Consider the following 17,649-nt stretch of genomic DNA (forward strand, 5'->3'; position numbering starts at 1 on the left):
TTAATTTGAGTGCACATACATGGTGTGCATATTAGCGATCTCCTCCCATCAGCTCTAACATAAACTAAGAACGGTCATAAAATGCAATCTTAGAAATTGGAAGTGGGGAGACAGCAAGTTCAAGCTCAGTTTGAGCAACATAGCATAGTCCAGTCTAGCCAAGTCAACATAGCAAAACCTTATTTCAAAGACTTGTTCAGTTTTATAAGCCTATAAGTGTGGATGACTGAGTTAGAACATGTGACTTCGTTTCACCTTATGTTTACATAAACTATGATGAGCTTTGGGAAAATTTCTCAGTTCATGTGATGTTCATTCAGAATATATTATTTATGATGCAAAAATACTCAATAAAATTCTGGCAAACCAAATCCAAGAGCACATCAAAACAATCATCTACCATGATCAAGTAGGCTTCATCCCAGGCATGCAGGGATGGTTTAATATACAGAAAACCATCAATGTAACTCATTATATAAACAAACTGAAAGATAAAAACCATATGATCATTTCATTAGATGCTGAGAAAGCATTTGACAAAATTCAACACCCCTTCATGATAAAAGTCCTGGAAAGAATAGGAATTCAAGGCCCATACCTAAACATAGTAAAAGCCATATACAGCAAACCAGTTGCTAACATTCAACTAAATGGAGAGAAACTTGAAGCAATCCCACTAAAATCAGGGACTAGACAAGGCTGCCCACTCTCTCCCTACTTACTCAATATAGTTCTTGAAGTTCTGGCCAGAGCAATCAGACAACAAAAGGAGGTCAAGGGGATACAGATCAGAAAAGAAGAAGTCAAAATATCACTATTTGGAGATGATATGATAGTATATTTAAGTGATCCGAAAAGTTCCACCAGAGAACTACTAAAGCTGATAAACAACTTCAGCAAAGTGGCTGGGTATAAAATTAACTCAAATAAATCAGTAGCCTTCCTCTACACAAAAGAGAAACAAGCAGAGAAAGAAATTAGGGAAATGACACCCTTCATAATAGGCCCATCTGGAATAACAAAAAACCAGGATAGCTAAAACTATCCTCAACAATAAAAGGACTTCTGGGGGGATCACTATCCCTGAACTCAAGCAGTATTACAGAGCAATAGTGATAAAAACTGGATGGCATTGGTACAGAGACAGACAGATAGACCAATGGAACAGAATTGAAGACCCAGAAATGAGCCCATACACCTATGGTCACTTGATTTTTGACAAAGGAGCCAAAACCATCCAATGGAAAAAAGATAGCATTTTCAGCAAATGGTGCTGGTTCAACTGGAGGTCAACATGTAGAAGAATGCAGATTGATCCATGCTTATCACCCTGTACAAAGCTTAAGTCCAAGTGGATCAAGGACCTCCACATCAAACCAGATACACTCAAACTAATAGAATAAAAAGTGGGGAAGCATCTCCAATGCATGGGCACTGGAGAAAATTTCCTGAACAAAACACCAATGACTTGTGCTCTAAGATCAAGAATCGACAAATGGGATTTCATAAAACTGCAAAGCTTCTGTAAGGCAAAGGACACTGTTGTTAGGACAAAACGACAACCAACAGATTGGGAAAAGATCTTTACCAATCCTACAACTGATAAAGGGCTTATATCCAAAATATACAAAGAACTCAAGAAGTTAGACTCCAGGGAGACAAATAACCCTATTAAAAATGGGGTTCACCTGGTGCACTGAAGCTCCCGAAAGGGGCGGCACAGGTCTTCCTGATTGCTGCCGCTGCAGAGAGCCCGTGGGCAGCACCCCACGAGCGAACTTGAGCCTCAGGACCACAGGTAAGACCAAATTTTCTGCTGCAAGAAAGCTGCCTGGTGAACTTAAGACACAGGCCCACAGGAACAGCTGAAGACCTGTAGAGAGGAAAAACTACACGCCCGAAAGCAGAACACTCTGTCCCCATAACTGACTGAAAGAGAGGAAAACAGGTCTACAGCACTCCTGACACACAGGCTTATAGGACAGTCTAGCCACTGTCAGAAATAGCAGAACAAAGTAACACTAGAGATAATCTAATGGCGAGAGGCAAGCGCAGGAACCCAAGCAACAGAAACCAAGACTACATGGCATCATCGGAGCCCAATTCTCCCACCAAAGCAAACACGGAATATCCAAACACACCAGAAAAGCAAGATCTAGTTTCAAAATCATATTTGATCATGATGCTGGAGGACGTCAAGAAAGACATGAACACACTTAGGGAAGCACAGGAAAACATTAATAAACAAGTAAAAGCCTACAGAGAGGAATCGCAAAAATCCCTGAAAGAATTCCAGGAAAACACAATCAAACAGTTGAAGGAATTAAAAATGGAAATAGAAGCAATCAAGAAAGAACACATGGAAACAACCCTGGATATAGAAAACCAAAAGAAGAGACAAGGAGCTGTAGATACAAGCTTCACCAACAGAATACAAGAGATGGAAGAGAGAATCTCAGGAGCAGAAGATTCCATAGAAATCATTGACTCAACTGTCAAAGATAATGTAAAGCGGAAAAAGCTACTGGTCCAAAACATACAGGAAATCCAGGACTCAATGAGAAGATCAAACCTAAGGATAATAGGTATAGAAGAGAGTGAAGTCTCCCAGCTCAAAGGACCAGTAAATATCTTCAACAAAATCATAGAAGAAAACTTCCCTAACCTAAAAAAAGAGATACCCATAGACATACAAGAAGCCTACAGAACTCCAAATAGATTGGACCAGAAAAGAAACACCTCCCGTCACATAATTGTCAAAACACCAAACGCACAAAATAAAGAAAGAATATTAAAAGCAGTAAGGGAAAAAGGTCAAGTAACATATAAAGGGAGACCTATCAGAATCACACCAGATTTCTCGCCAGAAACTATGAAGGCCAGAAGATCGTGGACTGATGTTATACAGACCCTAAGAGAACACAAATGACAGCCCAGGTTACTGTATGCAGCAAAACTCTCAATTAACATTGATGGAGAAACCAAGATATTCCATGACAAAACCAAATTTACACAATATCTTTCTACAAATCCAGCACTACAAAGGATAATAAATGGTAAAGCCCAACATAAGGAGGCAAGCTATACCCTAGAAGAAGCAAGAAACTAATCGTCTTGGCAACAAAACAAAGAGAATGAAAGCACACAAACATAACCTCACATCCAAATATGAATATAAAGGGAAACAATAATCACTATTCCTTAATATCTCTCAATATCAATGGCCTCAACTCCCCAATAAAAAGACATAGATTAACAAACTGGATACGCAACGAGGACCCTGCATTCTGCTGCCTACAGGAAACACACCTCAGAGACAAAGACAGACACTACCTCAGAGTGAAAGGCTGGAAAACAACTTTCCAAGCAAATGGTCAGAAGAAGCAAGCTGGAGTAGCCATTCTAATATCAAATAAAATCAATTTCCAACTAAAAGTCATCAAAAAAGATAAGGAAGGACACTTCATATTCATCAAAGGAAAAATCAACCAAGATGAACTCTCAATCCTAAATATCTATGCCCCAAATACAAGGGCACCTACATACGTAAAAGAAACCTTACTAAAGCTCAAAACACACATTGCACCTCACACAATAATAGTGGGAGATTTCAACACCCCACTCTCATCAATGGACAGATCATGGAAACAGAAATTAAACAGTGATGTAGACAGACTAAGAGAAGTCATGAGCCAAATGGACTTAACGGATATTTATAGAACATTCTATCCTAAAGCAAAAGGATATACCTTCTTCTCAGCTCCTCATGGTACTTTCTCCAAAATTGACCATATAATTGGTCAAAAAACGGGCCTCAACAGGTACAGAAAGATAGAAATAATCCCATGCGTGCTATCGGACCACCACGGCCTAAAACTGGTCTTCAATAACAATAAGGGAAGAATGCCCACATATACGTGGAAATTGAACAATGCTCTACTCAATGATAACCTGGTCAAGGAAGAAATAAAGAAAGAAATTAAAAACTTTTTAGAATTTAATGAAAATGAAGATACAACATACTCAAACTAATGGGACACAATGAAAGCTGTGCTAAGAGGAAAACTCATAGCGCTGAGTGCCTCCAGAAAGAAACAGGAAAGAGCATATGTCAGCAGCTTGACAGCACACCTAAAAGCTCTAGAGCAAAAAGAAGCAAATACACCCAGGAGGAGTAGAAGGCAGGAAATAATCAAACTCAGAGCTGAAATCAACCAAGTAGAAACAAAAAGGACCATAGAAAGAATCAACAGAACCAAAAGTTGGTTCTTTGAGAAAATCAACAAGATAGATAAACCCTTAGCCAGACTAACGAGAGGACACAGAGAGTGCGTCCAAATTAACAAAATCAGAAATGAAAAGGGAGACATAACTACAGATTCAGAGGAAATTCAAAAAATCATCAGATCTTACTATAAAAACCTATATTCAACAAAATTTGAAAATCTTCAGGAAATGGACAATTTCCTAGACAGATACCAGGTATCGAAGTTAAATCAGGAACAGATAAACCAGTTAAACAACCCCATAACTCCTAAGGAAATAGAAGCAGTCATTAAAGGTCTCCCAACCAAAAAGAGCCCAGGTCCAGACGGGTTTAGTGCAGAATTCTATCAAACCTTCATAGAAGACCTCATACCAATATTGTCCAAACTATTCCACAAAATTGAAACAGATGGAGCCCTACCGAATTCCTTCTACGAAGCCACAATTACTCTTATACCTAAACCACACAAAGACACAACAAAGAAAGAGAACTTCAGACCAATTTCCCTTATGAATATCGACGCAAAAATACTCAATAAAATTCTGGCAAACCGAATTCAAGAGCACATCAAAACAATCATCCACCATGATCAAGTAGGCTTCATCCCAGGCATGCAGGGATGGTTTAATATACGGAAAACCATCAACGTGATCCATTATATAAACAAACTGAAAGAACAGAACCACATGATCATTTCATTAGATGCTGAGAAAGCATTTGACAAAATTCAACACCCCTTCATGATAAAAGTCCTGGAAAGAATAGGAATTCAAGGCCCATACCTAAACATAGTAAAAGCCATATACAGCAAACCAGTTGCTAACATTAAACTAAATGGAGAGAAACTTGAAGCAATCCCACTAAAATCAGGGACTAGACAAGGCTGCCCACTCTCTCCCTACTTATTCAATATAGTTCTTGAAGTTCTAGCCAGAGCAATCAGACAACAAAAGGAGATCAAAGGGATACAGATCGGAAAAGAAGAGGTCAAAATATCACTATTTGCAGATGACATGATAGTATATTTAAGTGATCCCAAAAGTTCCACCAGAGAACTACTAAAGCTGATAAACAACTTCAGCAAAGTGGCTGGGTATAAAATTAACTCAAATAAATCAGTTGCCTTCCTCTATACAAAATAGAAACAAGCCGAGAAAGAAATTAGGGAAACGACACCCTTCATAATAGACCCAAATAATATAAAGTACCTCGGTGTGACTTTAACCAAGCAAGTAAAAGATCTGTACAATAAGAACTTCAAGACACTGAGGAAAGAAATTGAAGAAGACCTCAGAAGATGGAAAGATCTCCCATGCTCATGGATTGGCAGGATTAATATAGTAAAAATGGCCATTTTACCAAAAGCAATCTACAGATTCAATGCAATCCCCATCAAAATACCAATCCAATTCTTCAAAGAGTTAGACAGAACAATTTGCAAATTCATCTGGAATAACAAAAAACCCAGGATAGCTAAAGCTATCCTCAACAATAAAAGGACTTCAGGGGGAATCACTATCCCTGAACTCAAGCAGTATTACAGAGCAATAGTGATAAAAACTGCATGGTATTGGTACAGAGACAGACAGATAGACCAATGGAATAGAATTGAAGACCCAGAAATGAACCCACACACCTATGGTCACTTGATTTTTGACAAAGGAGCCAAAACCATCCAATGGAAAAAAGATAGCATTTTCAGCAAATGGTGCTGGTTCAACTGGAGGTCAACATGTAGAAGAATGCAGATCGATCCATGCTTATCACCCTGTACAAAGCTTACGTCCAAGTGGATCAAGGACCTCCACATCAAACCAGACACACTCAAACTAATAGAAGAAAAACTAGGGAAGCATCTGGAACACATGGGCACTGGAAAAAATTTCCTGAACAAAACACCAATGGCTTATGCTCTAAGATCAAGAATCGACAAATGGGATCTCAGAAAACTGCAAAGCTTCTGTAAGGCAAAGGACACTGTGGTTAGGACAAAACGGCAACCAACAGATTGGGAAAAGATCTTTACCAATCCTACAACAGATAGAGGCCTTATATCCAAAATATACAAAGAACTCAAGAAGTTAGACCGCAGGGAAACAAATAACCCTATTAAAAAATGGGGTTCAGAGCTAAACAAAGAATTCACAGCTGAGGAATGCCGAATGGCCGAAAAACACCTAAAGAAATGTTCAACATCTTTAGTCATAAGGGAAATGCAAATCAAAACAACCCTGAGATTTCACCTCACACCAGTGAGAATGGCGAAGATCAAAAACTCAGGTGACAGCAGATGCTGGCGAGGATGTGGAGAAAGAGGAACACTCCTCCACTGTTGGTGGGATTGCAGACTGGTAAAACCATTCTGGAAATCAGTCTGGAGGTTCCTCAGAAAATTGGACATTGAACTGCCTGAGGATCCAGGTATACCTCTCTTGGGCATATACCCAAAAGGTGCCTCAACATATAAAAGAGACACGTGCTCCACTATGTTCATCGCAGCCTTATTTATAATAGCCAGAAAATGGAAAGAACCCAGATGCCCTTCAACAGAGGAATGGATACAGAAAATGTGGTACATCTACACAATGGAATATTACTCAGCTATCAAAAACAACGAGTTTATGAAATTCGTAGGCAAATGGTTGGAACTGGAAAATATCATCCTGAGTGAGCTAACCCAATCACACAAAGACATACATGGTATGCACTCATTGATAAGTGGCTATTAGCCCAAATGCTTGAATTACCCTAGATCCCTAGAACAAACGAAACTCAAGACGGATGATCAAAATGTGAATGCTTCACTCCTTCTTTAAATGAGGAAAAAGAATACCCTTGGCAGGGAAGGGAGAGGCAAAGATTAAAACAGAGACTGAAGGAACACCCATTCAGAGCCTGCCCCACATGTGGCCCATACATATACAGCCACCCAATTAGACAAGATGGATGAAGCAAAGAAGTGCAGACCGACAGGAGCCGGATGTAGATCTCTCCTGAGAGACACAGCCAGAATACAGCAAATACAGAGGCGAATGCCAGCAGCAAAACACTGAACTGAGAATAGGTCCCCTATTGAAGGAATCAGAGAAAGAACTGGAAGAGCTTGAAGGGGCTCGAGACCCCAAAAGTACAACAATGCCAAGCAATCACAGCCTCCAGGGACTAAGCCACTACCTAAAGACTATACATGGACTGACCCTGGACTCTGACCCCATAGGTAGCAATGAATATCCTAGTAAGAGCACCAGTGGAAGGGGAAGCCCTGGGTCCTGCTAAGACTGAACCCCCAGTGAACTAGTCTATGAGGGGAGGGCGGCAATGGGGGGAGGGTTGGGAGGGGAACACCCATAAGGAAGGGGAGGGGGGAGGGGGATGTTTGCCCGGAAACCGGGAAAGGGAATAACATTCGAAATGTATATAAGAAATACTCAAGTTAATAAAAAAAAAAAAAAAAGAAATACTCAAGTTAATAAAAAAATATATATATAAACAAAAAAAATGGGGTTCACAGTGGAAGGGGAAGACCTGGGTCCTGCTAAGACTGAACCCCCAGTGAACTAGATTGTTGGGGGGAAAGCAGCAAGGGGGGAGGATGGGGAGGGGAACACCCATAAAGAAGGGGAGGGGGGAAGGGGATGTTTGCCCGGAAACCGGGAAAGGGAATAGCACTCGAAATGTATATAAGAAATACTCAAGTTAATAAAAAAAAAAAAAAAAAAAGAAATACTCAAGTTAATAAAAAAAATGGGGTTCAGAGCTAAACAAAGAATTCACAGCTGAGGAATGCCAAATGGCTGAGAAACACCTAAAGAAATGTTCAACATCTTTAGTCATAAGGGAAATGCAAATCAAAACAACCCTGAGATTTCACCTCACACCAGTGAGAATGGCGAAGATCAAAAACTCAGGTGACAGCAGATGCTGGCGAGGATGTGGAGAAAGAGGAACACTCCTCCATTGTTGGTGGGATTGCAGACTGGTAAAACCATTCTGGAAATCAGTCTGGAGGTTCCTCAGAAAATTGGACATTGAACTGCCTGAGGATCCAGCTATACCTCTCTTGGGCATATACCCAAAAGATGCCTCAACATATAAAAGAGACACATGCTCCACTGTGTTCATTGCAGCCTTATTTATAATAGCCAGAAAATGGAAAGAACCCAGATGCCCTTCAACAGAGGAATGGATACAGAAAATGGGGTACATCTACACAATGGAATATTACTCAGCTATCAAAAACAACGAGTTTATGAAATTCGTAGGCAAATGGTTGGAACTGGAAAATATCATTCTGAGTGAGCTAACCCAATCACAGAAAGACATACATGGTATGCACTCATTGATAAGTGGCTATTAGCCCAAATGCTTGAATTACCCTAGATCCCTAGAACAAACAAAACTCAAGATGGATGATCAAAATGTGAATGCTTCACTCCTTCTTTAAATGAGGAAAAAGAATACCCTTGGCAGGGAAGGGAGAGGCAAAGATTAAAACAGAGACTGAAGGAACACCCATTCAGAGCCTGCCCCACATGTGGCCCATACATATACAGCCACCCAATTAGACAAGATGGATGAAGCAAAGAAGTGCAGACCGACAGGAGCCGGATGTAGATCGCTCCTGAGAGACACAGCCAGAATACAGCAAATACAGAGGCGAATGCCAGCAGCAAAACACTGAACTGAGAATAGGTCCCCCGTTGAAGGTATCAGAGAAAGAACTGGAAGATCTTGAAGGGGCTCGAGACCCTAAAAGTACAACAATGTCAAGCAACCAGAGCTTCCAGGGACTAAGCCACTACCTAAAGACTATACATGGACTGACCCTGGACTCTGACCCTTTTTACAGAAGCAATGTAAACTCTTTATAAACATCCTTACTAAAGAAAGTCACTAGAATACTTCAGTGTTGAAATTTCAATTCTCATGTATTCATCATGTACACTTGATTGTAGAAAATTGTAATTTATTTAATTAATAAATGGCCATTTGAGCTGGTCATTCTATCTTCCCAAATCATTGTCTTAGTCAGTGCTCTACTGCTGTGAAGAGACATCATGGCCATGGCAAGTCTTTTGAAAGAAAACATTTAATTGGGGCTTTTTCACTGCTTCAGTAGTTTAGTCCATCATTGTCACAGCAGGAAGCAAGACAGTGACACAAGCTGAGAGTTCTATTTTCAGATACACAAGAAGCAGGAAGAGAGAGACTCTGGGATTGGCATGGACTTTGGAAACCTCAAAGCCCACCCCAGTGACATACTTCCTCCAATAAGTCTCCACCTCTTAATGCTTTCAAAAGTGCCGCTCCCTGGTGACCAAGCATTCAAATCTATAAGTGTATTGGTGACAATATTGTTCAAAATAACCACAGTCTGATTTAATGTGTATTTTCCTGGGGTCAGAATTGCTTTTTTTTTAATTTTCACAGCTTTACATTAATCCCAACATATGCTAGCTTGAGATTTCTTAACAGACATTCGAGAAATCAAGCCTAGGTTCAGAGATACATATGGGCAGGGCTCCTTAGCTGGGCCTCACTGCTGGATGTGGGACCTGGCTCTGCCTAAGACTGAAGAGTATGCAGGAGACTTAGGGTTAAAGGTGAACTCACCAGGCTGCACCAGAACCAGCGTATGCAGGCTGGCCTGGGCCTGGAAGACAGATATGGCATGGGCACATTTTAATCATAATGTTTTTTCAAAGTGCTCCATTAACATTAGCAGCATCAAGCTTTCTTAATGTCCTGAAATAAATCAACAGCTAATATAAATATAAATAACTTGATATGTAAAAATCGATAAATAGAAAATAAACAGAAACAAACTGAGGAGAAAATTCCCTGAGAACTACACTAAAACTGTCCGAGGCAGAGCTAAGGAAGGACAGTGGAGAGAGCTGTGAAGACTTGAGCCCTGATGAAAGAAGTTACCTACAGCACAAAAGAGCAGCAGTGTTAGACACCACTCAAGGGTTCTCTGTTTTTATCTAAAAAAAAAAAAAAAACAATTTAAAAATGTACCAGAAATCGTAATGAAAGGCCTGAAGACCTGAGACTGTTAGAAACATCTTCAAATACAGGTCTAGGCCAGGATGATCCGAAAAGCACTCAACTCGGAAAATAGAACAAAGAGTCAATGACTGTGGCCACATGAAGTGAAAGAGTTCCTGGACGGCAAATAAGACATTTAAGCGGATGAAGAGGCTAAAGGGTGGGAGAAAACATCTGCTACCTGTATATATACTGAGAGAGGGCTACTATCTAAAATTATATACAAAATTAATACCAGAAAACCAATTTGATCAGCGGTTCTGTGAATGAAACCTGAAGTTGATTCTGAAAAGGTAAACAAACTGCTTCCTCACCAACGAAATGAAACTAAAACTAAGTTGAAATCCTGTTATCCCCTGGTCAGAGTGGCTAGGAAAGGGTAAGTCCTGGTAGGTTACCCCAGCAGTCACGGAAGTCAGATTGAGGTTCCTCAGACAACTGTCGTTTAGAACTACCTTATGATCACTTGGACTTCTGGATCTGTACCCAAAGGACTATGAGATATCACGGGACAGACACGTGTATGGCAGCAATGCTCACAGCATCCCAGTCTCGTGATCAGCCTAGGTATCCATAATCGATGAGAATCTGAAGGAGATGGGGTGTGCATGCCACAGAGGAGTGAGATTCAGCCGTAATAAACTAAAGCATCATGTATGCAGAAAAACTGATTCTAGTACAAGTTCCCCTGTGAAGCGAAATAAGCCAGACTCAGAAAGGTGGATGCTGCAGGCTTTCTATCATTTGTGCATCCTACTTTTATACAGACTATATAGTTTATGAATATATATCACAAAGGCTGAAGTGAAGTTGTCTGGGAATTGAAGGCAACTAAGAACTGAAAGGGTAGGAGTGGGCGGAGCGAGGTATGGGCTGAATACGGTGAAACAGCCTGATGTATGGTGGAACCCATCAACATATAATGAATATGTATGAAAATAAAAATGGAAGCATAATGGATTTAATTTGATCATTCTATCCTCAAAAACTCTCTCTCTCTCTCTCTCTCTCTCTCTCTCTCTCTCTCTCTCTCTCTCTCTCTCTCTCCTGGGTCTCATCTAGGAGTGCACTGGCCCTCCTAGAATTCACTCTGTAGAACAGGCTGGCCTCAAACTCACAGAGATTTACCTGTATTGACCTCCTAATTACTGGGATTAAAGGCACATTCCACCATGCCTAGACATGCACAATTTTTTTTTCTTTTTTTAATAGTGGAAGAGAAAGTTTATCATAGATATATGGGAGAGCATAATCAGAGATAGAACATCCAGAGTGGACATGGCCAGGCTGAGGAGAAAGGGGAGAGAGGGTTACCAGGTGCAGTAGCCCGGAGCCACAGCCTCAGGTACAAAAAGAGCTACAAATTTTTCTAAGCAAATGAGTTAATATTACAGAAACCCACAGTATTTTCTTCATGGATGGCCACTGAGCCATGCTCCAGACATACAGTTCTCATGGGGAACACTGACTACTTCAGGTACATGTGTGATCTCAAGGTTCATCAGACATAGTAAATCATGGAACACTAAAAGACTGTGTAGTTTTGACAGATGAAAATGTGGTAGCATCCATTTTGGGGTTCATGTCTGCCTACGTTTTAGTCAGACTTTCCCTGAAGTGGTAAATGGGGTTTGCTTTCCTTCAGTCAACAAAAGAACTGAAACTTGACATTATTCAAAACCTTGTTTATCTCTGCCAGAGATTTAAGGTTGACAAAGATGCTGCTGTCCCTTTTCTTCATGTCAGTGATGTACACATTTGATATGCCACTCAGTACCAACTTCAAAAGTACAATATGTTACAGCTGTGATGGAAATTCCTCATAAGAAAATGTTCTTTTTCTCTCCTCACTTCCGCTCCATCCCGTGCTCTATGTCTCCCTCCCATTCTTCACTTTGTTGAACTCCCTTGAATGGAAATAAGAACTGAGGAACTCACAACCCAGAGACACTTCCTGAGGGAGGGAAGGAGACTGAAGCATGCATCAGACATCCTGGCCTTTTGATGCACTGTCATGGAAACAGGAAATCAGCGGCTTATTATCACGAGACTCAAACTACCAAGTTAGAAGATGCGCCACTGTGAGAAACGGAAGCAGTGGGACTGAGCACGCACTTCCATAGGAAAGATTTGAGGAGCTTCTGCGTCAAAGCTGAGGAATGAAGGTTTTTCCCAGTAAAGGCATAAAGAGTAGAAAAACAAGAATGGCTGTTCTTCAAATGCAGCAAAGCAAAACACAAGGACTGAGAAGAGTCCTGGAAATGGGATATAACGAGGGGTTGTGGGTTGGGATGAGCACTAACCTGAGCAAATGGAGATCTAGCTGAGTGTGCTGGCTCGAGCCTGTAAACCCAGCACTCAGAAGGCTAAGGTAGAAGAATCAGGAGCTCAAGTCAGTTTGGGCTATGTGATGAGTTCAAGGCACTCAATCAAGTTACTCAAGACATTCTCAAAAAGATTAATAGGGGCGAGAGAGATGGCTCAGCAGTTAAGAACAGTAAGGCAGCTCACAGCTCCTGTAACTTTATCTCCAATAAATTAGACATCCTCTTCCGGTCTATGCAGACACTGCACTCATACACACACACACACACACACACACACACACACACATACACACACACAGCACATGTACACATGCATGCACATACATGCACCCACATACATGCACACACACACAAGCACACACACACACATACACACAAGCACATACACACATAAGCACATGCACATACATACAAGCACACACACATGTGCATGCACATGCACACACACATAAACACAAACACATACAAATTAAAAATAAAACAATAAAAGATGAACAGAATGGAAAGGATATATATGAATTATATAAAAAGAATTCAAAATAATAATCTCAGAAACACTCACATTACAAGAGAAGTTCAAAAAAGTGAGTAAAATTTAGGAAAATGATGCACAACCAAAACAAGAATGCTAACAAACACAGAGGTATTATAAAATACGAGCAACAGAAATTCCAGAAATGAAACACTTCAATCAATAAACTGAAGAAGATCAATAGAGAACAAAGCCAGTGGATGTGAACAAAATCATCAAAGCCACACAGAGGAACACAGAAAAGAGAGGGGGAAAGTCTGAGGAAAGCCCTCTATACTGCCGTGTTAAGTGTTCCAAATGAATATACATGGAATATACAATTTATATAAAATATAAATTATAGAAATCTTAAATGATTGCTTTAAGGAAACTATGTCAAAAAGCATCCCAAATCTGAGGGAAAAACCAGGGATCCAGATTCACGAAGCCCAAAAACTACCATGTAGAATTAACTCTAAGAACACCTACACTGAGACATACTGTCGTTATGTTTTCCTAAGGGAAAAAATTACTTTTGTAAGCAGTGAGAGAAAAGCAACTTGAAAAAATACTAGGGAGTTCTCACAATTTAGCATGTGGTGGTTTAGATTAAATGGCCCCCATATATTCAGACATCTGAATATTTGGTCCCTGGTTGCTGACACTGTTTGAGTAGGTCTAGGAAGTGTGGTCCTGTTGAAGGAAGTATAATTACTGTGGCAACCTTTGAGGTTTCAAAAGACATGCACTACTCGCTGTGCATGCTCTGTGCTTAAGATACCTTAGTCATGGTGTTTGAACACAGCAAGAGAAAGTAACAAAGACATGGCAAAAGCAAGCCATAAGAGTATCAAGTGATATATTCAAAACACACACACATACACACACACACACACACACACACACACACACACACACCCAAATAATTATCATTAGTATATTACAGAGTGATATATAATAATAATATTAATAATATTAAATGCCAGCCAACATTACTAAATCTAGCTAGCAGAACTGAAGAATTTTCAGATTTTTCTCAACAAATAAAACTGAAGGGTTCCTCACCACTAGATCTATCCCACAAGAAAAATTAAATTGAGTTATTCTGGTTAAAAGAACTTATTAGGGTTGGGGATTTAGCTCAGCAGTAGAGCGCTTGCCTAGCGAGCGCAAGGCCCTGGGTTCGGTCCCCAGCTCCGATAAAAAAAATGCTGACCCCTAACACTGTGTATAAAAAAAAAAAATACAAGGGGCACTCCTGAGGCTGCAGAGCGGAAGAGATCACCAACTCTGCTCACCCCTGCCCACATCCCTGGCCCAAGAAGAAACTGTATAGGGCCTCTGGGTTCCCGTGGGGGAGGGCCCAGGAGCGGCAGGACCCCTGCCTGAGACACCGCCAGAACCTGAAAGAAACAGACCAGATAAACAGTTCTCTGCACCCAAATCCCATGGGAGGGAGAGCTAAACCTTCAGAGAGGCAGACAAGCCTGGGAAACCAGAAGAGACTGCTCTCTGCACACACATCTCAGACGCCAGAGGAAAAAGCCAAAGACCATCTGGAACCCTGGTGCACTGAAGCTCCCGGAAGGGGCGGCACAGGTCTTCCTGGTTGCTGCCGCTGCAGAGAGCCCATGGGCAGCACCCTGCAAGCGAACATGAGCCTCAGGACCACAGGTAGGACCAAATTTTCTGCTGCAAGAAAGCTGCCTGCTGAACTCAAGACACAGGCCCACAGGAACAGATGAAGACCTGTAGAGAGGAAAAACTACACGCCCGAAAGCAGAACACTCTGTCCCCATAACTGACTGAAAGAGAGGAAAACAGGTCTACAGCACTCCTGACACACAGGCTTATAGGACAGTCTAGCCACTGTCAGAAATAGCAGAACAAAGTAACACTAGAGATAATCTGATGGCGAGAGGCAAGCGCAGGAACCCAAGCAACAGAAACCAAGACTACATGGCACCATCGGAGCCCAATTCTCCCATCAAAACAAACATGGACCCGGCCCGCAGCAGCTCTCTGCTCCCAGACCCGGTGAGAGAGAGACCCAACCGCCTGGTCAGGTGGGCCACCTGAGGCTGCAGAGCGGAAGAGACCACCAACACTGCTCACCCCTGCCCACATCCCTGGCCCAAGAGGAAACTGTATAAGGCCTCTGGGCTCCCGTGGGGGAGCGGCAGGACCCCTGCCAGAGACACCACCGGACCCTGAAGGAAACAGACCGGATAAACAGTTCTCTGCACCCAAATCCCGTGGGAGGGAGAGCTAAACCTTCAGAGAGGCAGACAAGCCTGGGAAACCAGAAGAGACTGCTCCCTGCACACACATCTCGGACGCCAGAGGAAAAAGCCAAAGACCATCTGGAACCCTGGTGCACTGAAGCTCCCGGAAGGGGCGGCACAGGTCTTCCTGGTTGCTGCCGCTGCAGAGAGCCCATGGGCAGCACCCCACGAGCAAACCTGAGCCTCGGGACCACAGGTAAGACCAAATTTTCTGCTGCAAGAAAGCTGCCTGGTGAACTCAAGACACAGGCCCACAGGAACAGCTGAAGACCTGTAGAGAGGAAAAACTACACGCCCGAAAGCAGAACACTCTGTCCCCATAACTGACTGAAAGAGAGGAAAACAGGTCTACAGCACTCCTGACACACAGGCTTATAGGACAGTCTAGCCACTGTCAGAAATAGCAGAACAAAGTAACACTAGAGATAATCTGATGGCGAGAGGCAAGCGCAGGAACCCAAGCAACAGAAACCAAGACTACATGCCATCATCGGAGCCCAATTCTCCCACCAAAACAAACATGGAATATCCAAACACACCAGAAAAGCAAGATCTATTTTCAAAATCATATTTGATCATGATGCTGGAGGACTTCAAGAAAGACATGAACACACTTAGGGAAGCACAGGAAAACATTAATAAACAAGTAAAAGCCTACAGAGAGGAATCGCAAAAATCCCTGAAAGAATTCAAGGAAAACACAATCAAACAGTTGAAGGAATTAAAAATGGAAATAGAAGCAATCAAGAAAGAACACATGGAAACAACCCTGGATATAGAAAACCAAAAGAAGAGACAAGGGGCCGTAGATACAAGCTTCAACAACAGAATACAAGAGATGGAAGAGAGAATCTCAGGAGCAGAAGATTCCATAGAAATCATTGACTCAACTGTCAAAGATAATGTAAAGCGGAAAAAGCTACTGGTCCAAAACATACAGGAAATCCAGGACTCAATGAGAAGATCAAACCTAAGGATAATAGGTATAGAAGAGAGTGAAGACTCCCAGCTCAAAGGACCAGTAAATATCTTCAACAAAATCATAGAAGAAAACTACCCTAACCTAAAAAAAGAGATACCCATAGACATACAAGAAGCCTACAGAACTCCAAATAGATTGGACCAGAAAAGAAACACCTCCCGTCACATAATTGTCAAAACAGCAAACGCACAAAATAAAGAAAGAATATTAAAAGCAGTAAGGGAAAAAGGTCAAGTAACATATAAAGGGAGACCTATCAGAATCACACCAGACTTCTCGCCAGAAACTATGAAGGCCAGAAGATCCTGGACTGATGTCATACAGACCCTAAGAGAACACAAATGCCAGCCCAGGTTACTGTATCCAGCAAAACTCTCAATTAACATTGATGGAGAAACGAAGATATTCCATGACAAAACCAAATTTACACAATATCTTTCTACAAATCCAGCACTACAAAGGATAATAAATGGTAAAGCCCAACATAAGGAGGCAAGCTATACCCTAGAAGAAGCAAGAAACTAATCGTCTTGGCAACAAAACAAAGAGAATGAAAGCACACAAACATAACCTCACATCCAAATATGAATATAACGGGAAGCAATAATCACTATTCTTTAATATCTCTCAATATCAATGGCCTCAACTCCCCAATAAAAAGACATAGATTAACAAACTGGATACGCAACGAGGACCCTGCATTCTGCTGCCTACAGGAAACACACCTCAGAGACAAAGACAGACACTACCTCAGAGTGAAAGGCTGGAAAACAACTTTCCAAGCAAATGGTCAGAAGAAGCAAGCTGGAGTAGCCATTCTAATATCAAATAAAATCAATTTCCAACTAAAAGTCATCAAAAAAGATAAGGAAGGACACTTCATATTCATCAAAGGAAAAATCAACCAAGATGAACTCTCAATCCTAAATATCTATGCCCCAAATACAAGGGCACCTACATACGTAAAAGAAACCTTACTAAAGCTCAAAACACACATTGCACCTCACACAATAATAGTGGGAGATTTCAACACCCCACTCTAATCAATGGACAGATCATGGAAACAGAAATTAAACAGTGATGTCGACAGACTAAGAGAAGTCATGAGCCAAATGGACTTAACGGATATTTATAGAACATTCTATCCTAAAGCAAAAGGATATACCTTCTTCTCAGCTCCTCATGGTACTTTCTCCAAAATTGACCATATAATTGGTCAAAAAACG

Source organism: Rattus norvegicus, chromosome 2 (assembly GCF_036323735.1).
Source record: "Rattus norvegicus strain BN/NHsdMcwi chromosome 2, GRCr8, whole genome shotgun sequence".
NCBI classification, from domain to species: Eukaryota; Metazoa; Chordata; class Mammalia; order Rodentia; family Muridae; genus Rattus; species Rattus norvegicus.